Below are 11425 nucleotides of genomic sequence, written 5' to 3' on the forward strand. Positions count from 1 at the left end.
TGGTTATGGAGGTGGGTGGATAAAAGTTTGTTGTACTTACAGTTTTTGATGTTTGAGATGGAGTTGAAATGCTGTTGTTGAGAGTCTGAATTCTCCTGAGGATGTTGTCCAGAGTGGGTCCTTTGCAAATCTGAGAGAGTGTGGCCCTCAGCTGAGGCAGGGCTGACTGTAGAGAGGTTAGGTGGCGGCGCATTGCTGCGAGCGTGGAGCGGAGGATCTTGAAGGAGAACTGTTGCTGGTGTTTTTGAATCTGTAGTCTGTACTGTTTGTCCTGTTTGGTTCCGAACTCTGCCGGTTTAAAGGTGGTCCGGAGTCCGTGTGGGATGAGTTGGTTACGGAGGCAGACACTGAGAAAGCAAATGTGGCTGTAGTAGCGGGTTTGTTTCAGGGCAGAGGAAATGACCTGGGAGTTGCAGTGGGAGAGAGACTCCCTGAGATTCTTGTAGAGAGAGGAGGAAAACTTCTTCAAGGCAGGCATCCTTGCAAGAGGATTCGCAGTAGGGTTGAAATCAATGAGGTAAAAACAATGACAGCAGATGCTGGAAACCAGATTCTGGATCAGTGGTGCTGGAAGAGCACAGCAATTCAGGCAGCATCCGAGGACAGGCAAAATCGACGTTTCGGGCAAAAGCCCTTCATCAGGAATAAAGGCAGAGAGCCTGAAGCATGGAGAGATAAGCTAGAGGAGGGTGGGGGTGGGGATAGAGTAGCATAGAGTATAATAGGTCAATGGGGGAGCTGCCTATTGAACTGGGACCCCCTTAACAAATGGATATCTACTAAACATTAGTGAGGACAGCTCCTCTAATACTTTTCTTTAAGCAGATGCAGTGTGTTTGCAATGTGCACAGCTGTCAGATGGTAGGGGTATGAGATTAAAAACATTGAAAATAGGCAATTCAGATCTTCGAGCATGGTCCACCACTCAATGTAACCATGGCTAATGATCCAACTCAATAGCCTGTTTCCCCTTTTCTTTCATATTCTTTGATCCCTTTAGCCTTTTACTTCTTTTTTGAAATCATAATGTTCAGACCTCAGCCATTTTCTGTAGTAGCAAATGCCACAAGCTCACTACTCTATGATTGAAGAAATTTCTCCTCACCTCAGTCCTAAATTCTTTACTCCATAAAGTTACAATATGACCCCTTGTTCTGGATTCCCCAACATCAGGAACATCCTGGATAAGCGCTATCTACTCCTGTTAAAGGTTTATAGGTTTTTATGAGATTCCCCCCTCATTCTTCTGAATTCCAGCAAGTATAATCCTAATTGATTCTGCCATACTAGGAATTGATCTAGTAAACTTGTGCTTCATTCCTCTGTAGCAAGGACATCCTCAGATAAGGAGACCAAAACTACAAACAGTATTCCAGGAGTGGTCTCACCAAGCCTTTGTATATTTGCAGCAAGTCATCCCTGCTCCTGCACTCAAAACTTCACGCTATGAAAGCTAACATACCGCTTGCCTTCTTGACAGCCTGCCGCACCTGCATGCTTAACCTCTATGACTGGTGTATGAGGGCACACACGTCGCAGGTTGTCCAAATCACACTGAAGCATCTCTGCTTCCTCTTCACAGTTCATCTTCCTACCCAACTTTGTATTATCTACAAATTTGGAGATATTATATTTTGTTCCCTCATCTAAGTTATTAAAATATGTTGTGAGTAGCTGAATTCTTAGACTGATCTGTGCAGTATTTCACTACTGATACCTGCCATATCAATAAATGGCATGGGGTTAAATAGCCCAATTTTCGGACCAGATTGCTATCCTGATATTGGTTCTGCCACGTCATGATATGGCCTAGTAAATTTGCAGGAAAGTGGTATTCTGCTCCTTGTTGTTCAGAAAATTACTCTCTCCGAGCATTCTATTAATTTGGATGTAGGTTTACTCGCTGAGCTGGAAGATTCATTTCCAGACATTTCGTCACCCTACTAGATAACACCTTCAATAAGCCTCCGGGTGAAACACTGCTTTCTATTTATATGCTTGGGTTTCTTTGGGTTGGTGATGTCATTTCCAGTGGTGATGTCATTTCCTGTTCTTTTTCTTAGGGGGTGGTAGATAGAGTCTAACTCGATGCCAGACTACTCAGACCCCTTGGCATCATGGTAGCCCACAAACCCACCAACACACTAAAACAGCAGCTAATGAACTTGAAAGACCCTAGGAGAAAGTGAGGACTACAGATGCTGGAGATCAGAGCTTAAAAATGTGTTGCTGGAAAAGCGCAGCAGGTCAGGTAGCATCAAAGAAGAAGGAGAATCGACGTTTCGGGCATAAGCCCGAAGAAGGGCTGAAGACGGGCTTAACCCGAAACGTTGATTCTCCTTCTCCTTTGATGCTGTCTTGAAAGACCCTTTACAGACAACAAGCAAAACTAATGTCATTTACAAAATGCCATGTGAGAACTGTAACAAACACTGCATTGGACAAACAGGCAGAAAACTAGACACCAGGATACATGAACACCAACTAGCCACAAAATGACACGACTCTCTCTCACTAGTATCCTTACATACAGATTAGGAAGGACACCACTTCGACAGGGACAGCACGTCCATCCTAGAACAAGTCAAATAGAGACATACATGAGAATTCCCAGAAGAATGGCATTCCAACCAGAACTCTATCAACAAACACATGGAGGAAATGATATCACCAACCCAAAGAAACCCAAGCATAGAAATAGAGAGCAGGAATTATCAGCCATGCTTTGCCCGGAGGCTAACTGAAGATGTTACCTAGTAGGGTGACGAAACATCCGGAAATGAACCTTCCAGCTCAGCTAGCAAACCTGCATCCAGAACCTCAACCTGAGTTACAAATCTCAAAACTTGCTAATTCTATTAATTTATAAGGAATAAATAAGGTGGGAGATTAAATATGAAGTTAAGCCGGCCAGTAATATTAGGAAATATTGCAAGAATTTCTTTAGATATATAAAGGGCAAAAGAAAGGCAAAAGTGGACATTGGGCCACTGGAAAATGCTGCTGTAGAAATAATAACGAGGATCAAAGAAATGGCTGAGGAACTGAATAAGTACTTTGTGTCAGTCTTCACAATGGAAGACATGAGTAATATCCCAAAAATTCAAGAGAGTCAGAGTATGGTGAGTATGGTGGCAATTAGCAAGGAGAAAGTGCTAAAAAAAAACTGTAAGGTTTGAACATGGATAAATCACCTGGACCAGATGGGCTCTACCCTAGACTTCTGAAGGAGATAGTGGAGGCTTTAGTAGTGATCTTTCAGGTGTCACTGCAATCAGGGTAAGTCCCAGAGGACTGGAAAATCGCCAGTGTAACCCCTCCCCCCCCCTCCCCGTTTAAGAAAGGAGTAAGGCAAAAGTTGGGAAATTATTGGCTGATTAAGCTGACCTCTGTTGTTGGAAAGATTTTGGAATCCATTGTGAAGGATGAGATTTCTGAAAAATTGGAAGTGCATGAAAAAATAGGGCAAAGTCAGTATGTTATCATCAAGGGGAGGTTGTGCTTGACAAATCTGTTAGAATTCTTTGCGGAGGCAACAAACAGGTTAGACCAAGGAGAGCCAATGGATGTCATCTATCTGGACTTTAAGAATGCCTTTGATAGGGTTCACAGGAGACTGCTGAGTAGAATAAGGGCCCATGGTGTTAGAGGGAAGGTACTAGCATGGATAGAAGATTGGGTGTCTGGCAGAAAGCAGAGAGTCCTTCTCAGGGTGGAAGCCAGTGACCAGTGGTTTTCCGCAAAAGTCAATACTGGGACTACAACTTTTCACTTTTTGCACTAATGATTTAAATGAAGGAATTGAGGGCATTCTGGCTAAATTTGCAGGTAATACAAAGATAGATAGAGGGACAGGTATTGTTGAGTAAGTGTGGAAGCTGCAGAAAGTTTTGTGCAGGTTAGGAGAGTGGGCAAAGAAGAGGCAGATGAAATACAATGTGGGAAAGTGTGAGGTCATGCACTTTGGTAGGAAGAATAGAGGCATTGACTACTTTCTAAATGGGAAGAAAATTCATAAATCTGAAGTGCAAAGGGATTTGGGAGTCCTAGTCCTGGTTTCTCTTAAAGTAGACTTTCAGGTTGGTTAGTAGTTAGGAAAGTAAATACAATGTTATCATTCGTCTTGAGGGGACTTGAATATACAAGCAGGGATGTACTTCTGAGGCTTTAATAACACTCTGTTCAGACCACATTTAGAGTATTGTGAACAATTTTGAATTCCATACCTTAAATAGGATGTACTGGCCCTGGAGCAGCTCCAGAGGAGGTTCACAAGAATAGCCCCAGGAATGAAAGGCTTACCATATGAGAAATGTTTGAGGAATCTGTGACCATACTTGATGGAGTTTAGAAGGATGAGGGGGGATATGATTGAAAGTTATAGAAAATTGAATGGCCTGAACAGAGTGGACTTTGGGAAGATGTTTCCGTTGGCAGGAGACTTGAGGACCCGTTGGCACACCTTTGGAGTAAAGGGAGATAAGGAGAAACTTCTTTAGCCAGAGAGTGGTGAATCTGTTGCCACAGAAGGCTGTGAATGTCAGGTCATTGAGTATATTTAAAACAGAGAGAGATAAGTCTTTGATTGCCAAGGGGATCAAAGGTTACAGGGAAAAAGCGGAAAAATTGTGTTGAAAAACTTATCAGCCATAATCAAATGGGCTGAATTTCTGCTCCAATCTCTTCTAGTCTTTTGGTCTTATTTCCTTTGAACATAGTCCTGCATTCTGGTTTTAACAGCCACTGCACTGTTTTTTTGAGGTCTTAGTATCTCACCAGGGCCACTGAGGTGAATGCATAGTGGAGTCATTCAGTGTTTTGAACAAGCTAGGAAGTGACTACAGTACAAAAAGTACTTAATTGACAGTAAAGTCATTTGAAACTAGAAATCCATGGAGGTTTACTACGGAAAATGTATTTTGAGTTTACTAGCTGAAACCCCCTTAGCATCATAATTCCTGTGACTTGAAATCAATCAAAGATAGTTGATCATTTGCAAAGACACTGGGAACATTTAAATGGAAGGACTACAAATAGGGATCATACATTCAGTAAAGTGTGGAATTTTAAAAAGCCAGCATAACCGTAGTTGTGTAATCACTGTTACTGATATATAAACCCATTTAATTCATTAATGTCCTTAGGCGAAGGAAAAATGCTGTCCTTACTCTTTCTGGCCTGCATATGTCTTCAGATCCACTTTTAGCTGCCCTTTTGGGCAATTAGGAATGGGCAATAAATGCTGGCCTAGCCAGTTATGCCCACATTCCCTGAATAAATTATAAAAACAATCTCCTACCCCATTAACAAAGCCTCCTGCCAATCACCTGGATTGGTGAGGAAAATCTATTAAATGTAGTCACTTAAACATTGAAATTTTGACAATGAAAGATATTTTCCCAGAGGTGTGCAGTCATGTCTGTTGAGCAACAAGAATCCACTAACCATGACTGTTTTTGGGTCACAGGCCAATTGGAGAGGAGAAAGGTGTGACAAGTTAGCTAAATTTTTCTCTCCAGACTTCAACAGCAACTAAGATGCTGAAGAAACAATATCCCTGTAAAGGTATGTCTCACGTTTTCTCAATCTATTTTTACACATTTGAACCCTGTTTCTGTTTTAAAATCCACTTGGCATGGACAAAGGGATTTGAAAGAATCCAATGCAGCAGCTGCTATTTTCAAAAAAACGGATATATCTTTTGTTCACATTTGGAACCATCAAACCCAGAAAGGCCACTGAGTTCCACCTGAAGCCAGTCAAGTGGCCAACCTTCAACATTGCTCTCTCACTTTACAGGACTTTAAATTACATAAACTATTTTCTGGACTTGTAATCTGTTTGTGCATCTGTGAACTTTCTATGTTTATTCATGAAACTTGGAGTGTTTTTAATATTTAATATCATATTTTAATTTTTTAAGAGTTAATCCAGTCTCTGGATTAGTTTAGTGATATTACAACTGTATCACATCTTCCCCTGATGTGAGTGATTAACCATTAATTGGAACATGACATCATTGTGCCGACAACTCATTATGCCAGCACATTTATATTGGAAGATCAGGATTTACCATGTCAGGAGAAGAAATCTTACCCGCTATTGTTCACAATTGTTTCCACATTAGAAATAAAAGGACCATGTTGATTAATTTATCATATAACAATAGTCAGTAGTAAAGTTCACTACACATTTATAAGTAACTTGGGCGGTTACTGGGTGGGTGGCACGGTGGCTCAGTGGTTAGCATTGCTGCCTCATAGTGCCAGGGACCTGTGTTCGATCCCGGTCTCTGGCGACTGTTTGTGTGGAGTTTGCACATTCTCCCCACGTCTCATGGGTTTCCTCTCGATGCTCCAGTTCCTCCCACAATCCACAGATGTGCCATGCTAAATTGCCCATAGTGATAAGTGCATTAGGCAGGGGTAAATATAGGGGAGACAAATGAGTCTGGGTGGGTTACTCTTCCTTCGGAGGGTTGGTGTGGACTTGTTGGGCCGAAGGACCTGTTTGCATCCAATCAAATCATATTACTGCAAATTATAACCTGCATGTAAGGAAAAACCTATGGGCTTATGTGCTGCACACAACACTGCGAATAATTGTAGTGCTACAGCCTGCACAGGTTGGATTCACCTTACTCATTCTAGTAGATTGTATTAGCCAAATTTGATCACTTGTTGCCATGAATTTTTGTATTTTTATTTAGAAAAATATATTGAGTTTGGATTAGCCAAATAATCTTCCATTTGCATCCTGTATTAAACTCGAAAATTTCAGAAGTTAAACATTCTACAATAGTTTGGATTTTTAACTACCATTAGATATAAGTAAATCCAGAAAAGTTGGATCGACCTAAGTTTCTAGTATTGGCATTCATTGTTACTTGAATTTTGGTAAATCAGTACTATCTGAAACCAAGATCAAATTGTATAACAATATATTTCTCGGTGTGCTTTATTTTCCATCTCAATTGTACATACCGAAAATATTAACAACAGTCATTTAGTGCCTGAACTGTGGAATCTTTAAGCAATTTTCTTACAGAGGGAGTGAAATTCTATGCTCGGTTAGAGATTCTGCATATGTGAAGCATGTTAAAGGTTGAAATTTTAACAGAAATTTAGCACAGCTTTCTTCAAGTTGCTAAAATTCTTGCAGAGAATTTGCAGGGGAGATATAATTATATCACTAAGCTAATCCACAGATCATGGTTAACACTCTTTGACATGAATTCAACGGAATTAAAATTCTATTAATTAGTATCTGAAATTAAAACCTACTTTCAATGATAGTGAAATGATCATTGATTGTAAAAACCTATGTGATTCACTAACGTCCTTTAGAGAAGGAAATCTGCTACAGTTGCCCAATCTGGCCTGCATGAAGCTACAGCACTATCATTGGTTCTGAACTGTCGTCAGTTCAAAGGGAGTTAGGGGTGGGCAACAAAGTAGTATCCAAACCCCATGATAGAATTTTTAAAAATATAACCTCTTATGTAAATAACATTACAAATCAAGAGAATGGAGTTCACTGAAAGTTGCAGTCAACACTCTCAAAATCATAACAAATCAGAATAAAATAACAAAAAGAAGAATATTAGGGTTTGGGTGATGATTATAAATTGCTTATGTTTAACTCTTGCAATGTGTGACACAATGAGAGTCCTTCAGCAAAGTGATGATGACTTCCAGGCATCTAATCTTATGTCTACACTTTAATACACCAATTATTGTAACTTTAGAACATTTATAAAACTAATTTGTGTTCATATTCAAAATTCTATGCATTGACCAGAAGTTTAAAAACATGAATAGATTTTCAAGGCATGCAACAAGATGGGAAACTATCTAGGCCTTATTCTTGCAGTCCATTCCTTGATGCAGCCAGTAAGCCAGTAATAACTCTAGCAGGTATTCTGCTGCAGTGCAATATCTCAGAGTTATTACCATAATGGGGGACTTGGTCACAGTTACTGTTATGGGGGGGCATCTCCAGGCATGCAAACAATTATAGAAAGGTGGGAGCAGTGACCCAAATTATTCACCATTCAGTTTTACTGTGAGTGTATTGCATTCTATCTGCTGAGTTGTCCTAAATTGCAATAGGTCTAATGTGTTGAGGCATCCAGCCACCTGGTTGCACAGCAGATGGCCCTGGGACCCTTGTAGTGCAGTGATAGTCTCCCTATCTCTAAACCAAGTGACCTGGGTTCAAGTTCCACCCAGTCCATCTCTAAACAGGTTGATTAGAATCATAGAATCCCTACAGTTTGGAAACAGGCTCTTTGGCCCAACAGGTCTACACCGACCCTCTGAAGAGTAACCTACCCAGACCTATTCCCTCTACCCTATATTTACCCTTGACTAATGCACCTAACCTACACAACCCTGAACACTGTGGGAAATTTAGCATGGCCAATTCAGCTAAACTGCACATCTTTGAACATGGTAGAAAACCGGAGCACCTGGTGGAAACCCACCCAGACACGGGGAGAGTGTGCAAACTCCAAACAGACAGGCACCCAAGGGTGGAACGAACCCAGGTGACTGGTACTGTGAAGCAGCAGTGCTAAAAACTGAGCCACCATGCCGCCCCAAAGTTAGAAAATAACCATAGCAGAAAGCCCTAGAAACTGTACAAACATACAAAATAAGAGCTGAAGAAAGTAATTCAGTCCTTCAAACCTGCTCTGCCATTCAATAAAATCTGGCTGATCTGTTTATGTGTCGAATTCCACATTCCCAAAAAGAAACTAGAAGTTAGACCAAAGCCAGAAACTAAGCTCTTCAAAATGAAACTGCCAAAATTTTGTTGGGAATTATGAAACTGCTTATTTTCTAAGAGAGTAATGATTCCCAGGTTTTTTTTTTCTGGGAGTATAAGAGGCCAGTTACATTTCTGCTATATCTGGCATCAGGAGCCTCCAAATTTCTAACCTTCAAAGGCCTTGCCTGTGAACTCAACTTTGACTTTGGAAACTTCAGCCGAAAGACTTGAGTCCTAGCAAGTCTCCACATATGTGCAGACTAGCTAGGTTTAATATTTTGCTCCCCTTAGCATACATGTGTATGAAGTTGCAGGTAGTAGGAGACTGTGCTGCTCTGGTTTACGAGTAACACAAAGGCGCTAAGTGCCACCAATTTCACATTATCAGGCCGTAAAGTTCAGACATCAAAATCGTTCGTTGAGCAATGTGTGCATCAGTAGAATTAAGCTGTCAGTTTCGAGGAGAGGATTGTCAAAGCTCACAGGCTAGATATGGCTCTTGGGCAAAACCGAACTAAGTCCAATCTTCTTCCCATTAGATCACTACTTACAGTACTATCTGACTCTGAGCAGAGAGAATCTCAGACCCCAGTGTGAATCGTATTCTTGCAGGTTCCATTGAGCAAGGCTGAGTGGTCATTTATTAATATCACTTGAATTATTGTAGATTTGCCTGACTATCGCTGATAAAACACTATTTTACGTGGTGCTTTAATGAGCCATGTGTTGTGAAAATCGCCAACCAGTCCAACGAATGAGTTTTCTTTTGCTATTTTCAATATGATTTTGAATTTCAATAGGAATACTATGCTATTGTCTTTCAGACTCGGTCAATCTCTCTTTATAACGTTTACAACATCAGTCTAAACGCATTAATTAAGAATATGTGGACGTGGCGGCGTTGGACTGGGGTGGACAAAGTCACACGACACCAGGTTATAGTCCAACAAGTTTATTTGAAATCACAAGCTTTCGGAGCGTAACCCCTTTGTCAGGTTTAACAGAGCGCGATATGAAAAGAGATATTACATGTTTAATCTGGCTTGGATCTGGTGTTCTCCAAATAAAAGCTTTATAAAATAGAGAGGCTGGCATAGTGAGTTGACATATTAAGGATTTTTGATTTGAATTCAATCCAAGCAGACAGAACGATTATTTGCTGCTTTCCACTCTGCAAGGTTCTTCTGTGAGTTTTTTTTTTGCCGCCTCAATTCATTTCCTACTCACATACCAAAAAGTTACACCTTAATAAATTGACAACCTCATTCAAGAGAGAGAAGAAATCTTGTATTTATTATAACACTTTCACCACCACAAGACAGAGCGGAGCGCTCCACAGCCAATGAAGTATTTCAGAAGTGTCGTCATTGTAATGTGGGAGGTCAAATGGGATAAATGATTTGGAGATGCCGGTGTTGGACTGGCGTGTACAAAGTTAAAAATCACACAACACCACGTTATAGTCCAACAGATTTATTTGGGAGCACTAGCTTTCTAAGCGCTGCTCCTTCATCAGGTGGGATAAAGGATGTCAAACCTACAAAGTTCACACTGACGCCATTTCAATTCCTGGCGTGAAGCAGGATTTGAACTCTACCCCAGACCTGATTTGGGAGAGGCTGAGGGCCCAGTTTAACGAAGTATTCAATTTTCTACCATTGCTAGTGCACCAACAATCCTCTCGCCTTGAAAAGCTTAAGTTGTCTTCTTTATAAAATGGAATTCCTCTATAGAAGCGGCTAACATTCACTTTGTAAAGAGAAAGTTGAAAGTATTCAAACACTACCTTCAGAATAAAATATGTTCCACGCCATTGTCATAGATATTTTAGTTTACGTGTACTCAGAAGTTAAAAATCGACAATTCCAGGTTATAATCCAACAGGTTTACTTGGAAGCACTAGCGGCGTTCCAAAAGCTAGTGCTTCCAAATAAACCTGTTAGACTATAACCTGGTTTTGTGCGATTTTTAACGTTGTCCACCCCGATCCAACACCGACACCTGCAAGTCATATACTCAGAAGCTCCGATTTTCCTCATTCTCTCGAGTATTCAATAACGGAGAAAATGGGTTGGTTTAAGGTTTTGATTGGATCTTCCTAAATCCTTCAATCCCCTTGGATATCAAAACATGCCCAGTTACTTAAAGGTATAGTTTCAGTGCAATACTCGTTACCAAAATACCGGCTGCACTGAGAAGAGAGCACAATAACATTCCGTGTAGTTAAACACCAGGCTGTAAGTTTTCCAGATGTTTAGCTCAATGTTAATTGTTAGTGAAAACACCAGTCAATACATCAGTCTCCATGAAACAAATTATGCCTCTGAGCGCGTGTTTTGTTTTTGATAGGCGTTTGCCTGTTCACAATCTTTTGGCTTTATTTTAATTGGAAATCTCTGTAATTCGTAAAAGGCGTAGGTCGGCAAAACATTGTTTTTTTTTCTAAATACAGAACGTAAGCGATATAATAAGTGGAAGTTGAAATTCCCATGAGAGAAACGAGTTGAGATTTGTATTTCGCTCTCAACAATTACATAAACATTGCAGTCGCCTGCTTTATATCACAATTTGATTTCATGTTCACCTCTCGGAATTCTAATAGTATGATTAGAATAAACATTTGCAACCAACGTTAAATTGTATCGTTTCACCA

At 40.4% G+C, this 11425-nt stretch overlaps 1 long non-coding RNA gene across 1 annotated transcript in view; it reads left to right on the plus strand.

Moving 5' to 3' along the window:
• LOC122561227 overlaps window positions 1–10672 on the plus strand; it is a 24861-nt gene extending 14189 nt beyond the window's left edge. Inside the window, exons 3-4 of the long non-coding RNA XR_006314950.1 lie at window positions 5468–5565; window positions 9597–10672. This is a non-coding gene — a long non-coding RNA (uncharacterized LOC122561227). The remainder of the gene's footprint in view (window positions 1–5467; window positions 5566–9596) is intronic.
• The last annotated feature ends 753 nt before the right edge of the window (window positions 10673–11425 follow it).

This window comes from Chiloscyllium plagiosum, chromosome 22 (genome assembly GCF_004010195.1).
Source record: "Chiloscyllium plagiosum isolate BGI_BamShark_2017 chromosome 22, ASM401019v2, whole genome shotgun sequence".
Lineage (NCBI taxonomy): Eukaryota > Metazoa > Chordata > Chondrichthyes > Orectolobiformes > Hemiscylliidae > Chiloscyllium > Chiloscyllium plagiosum.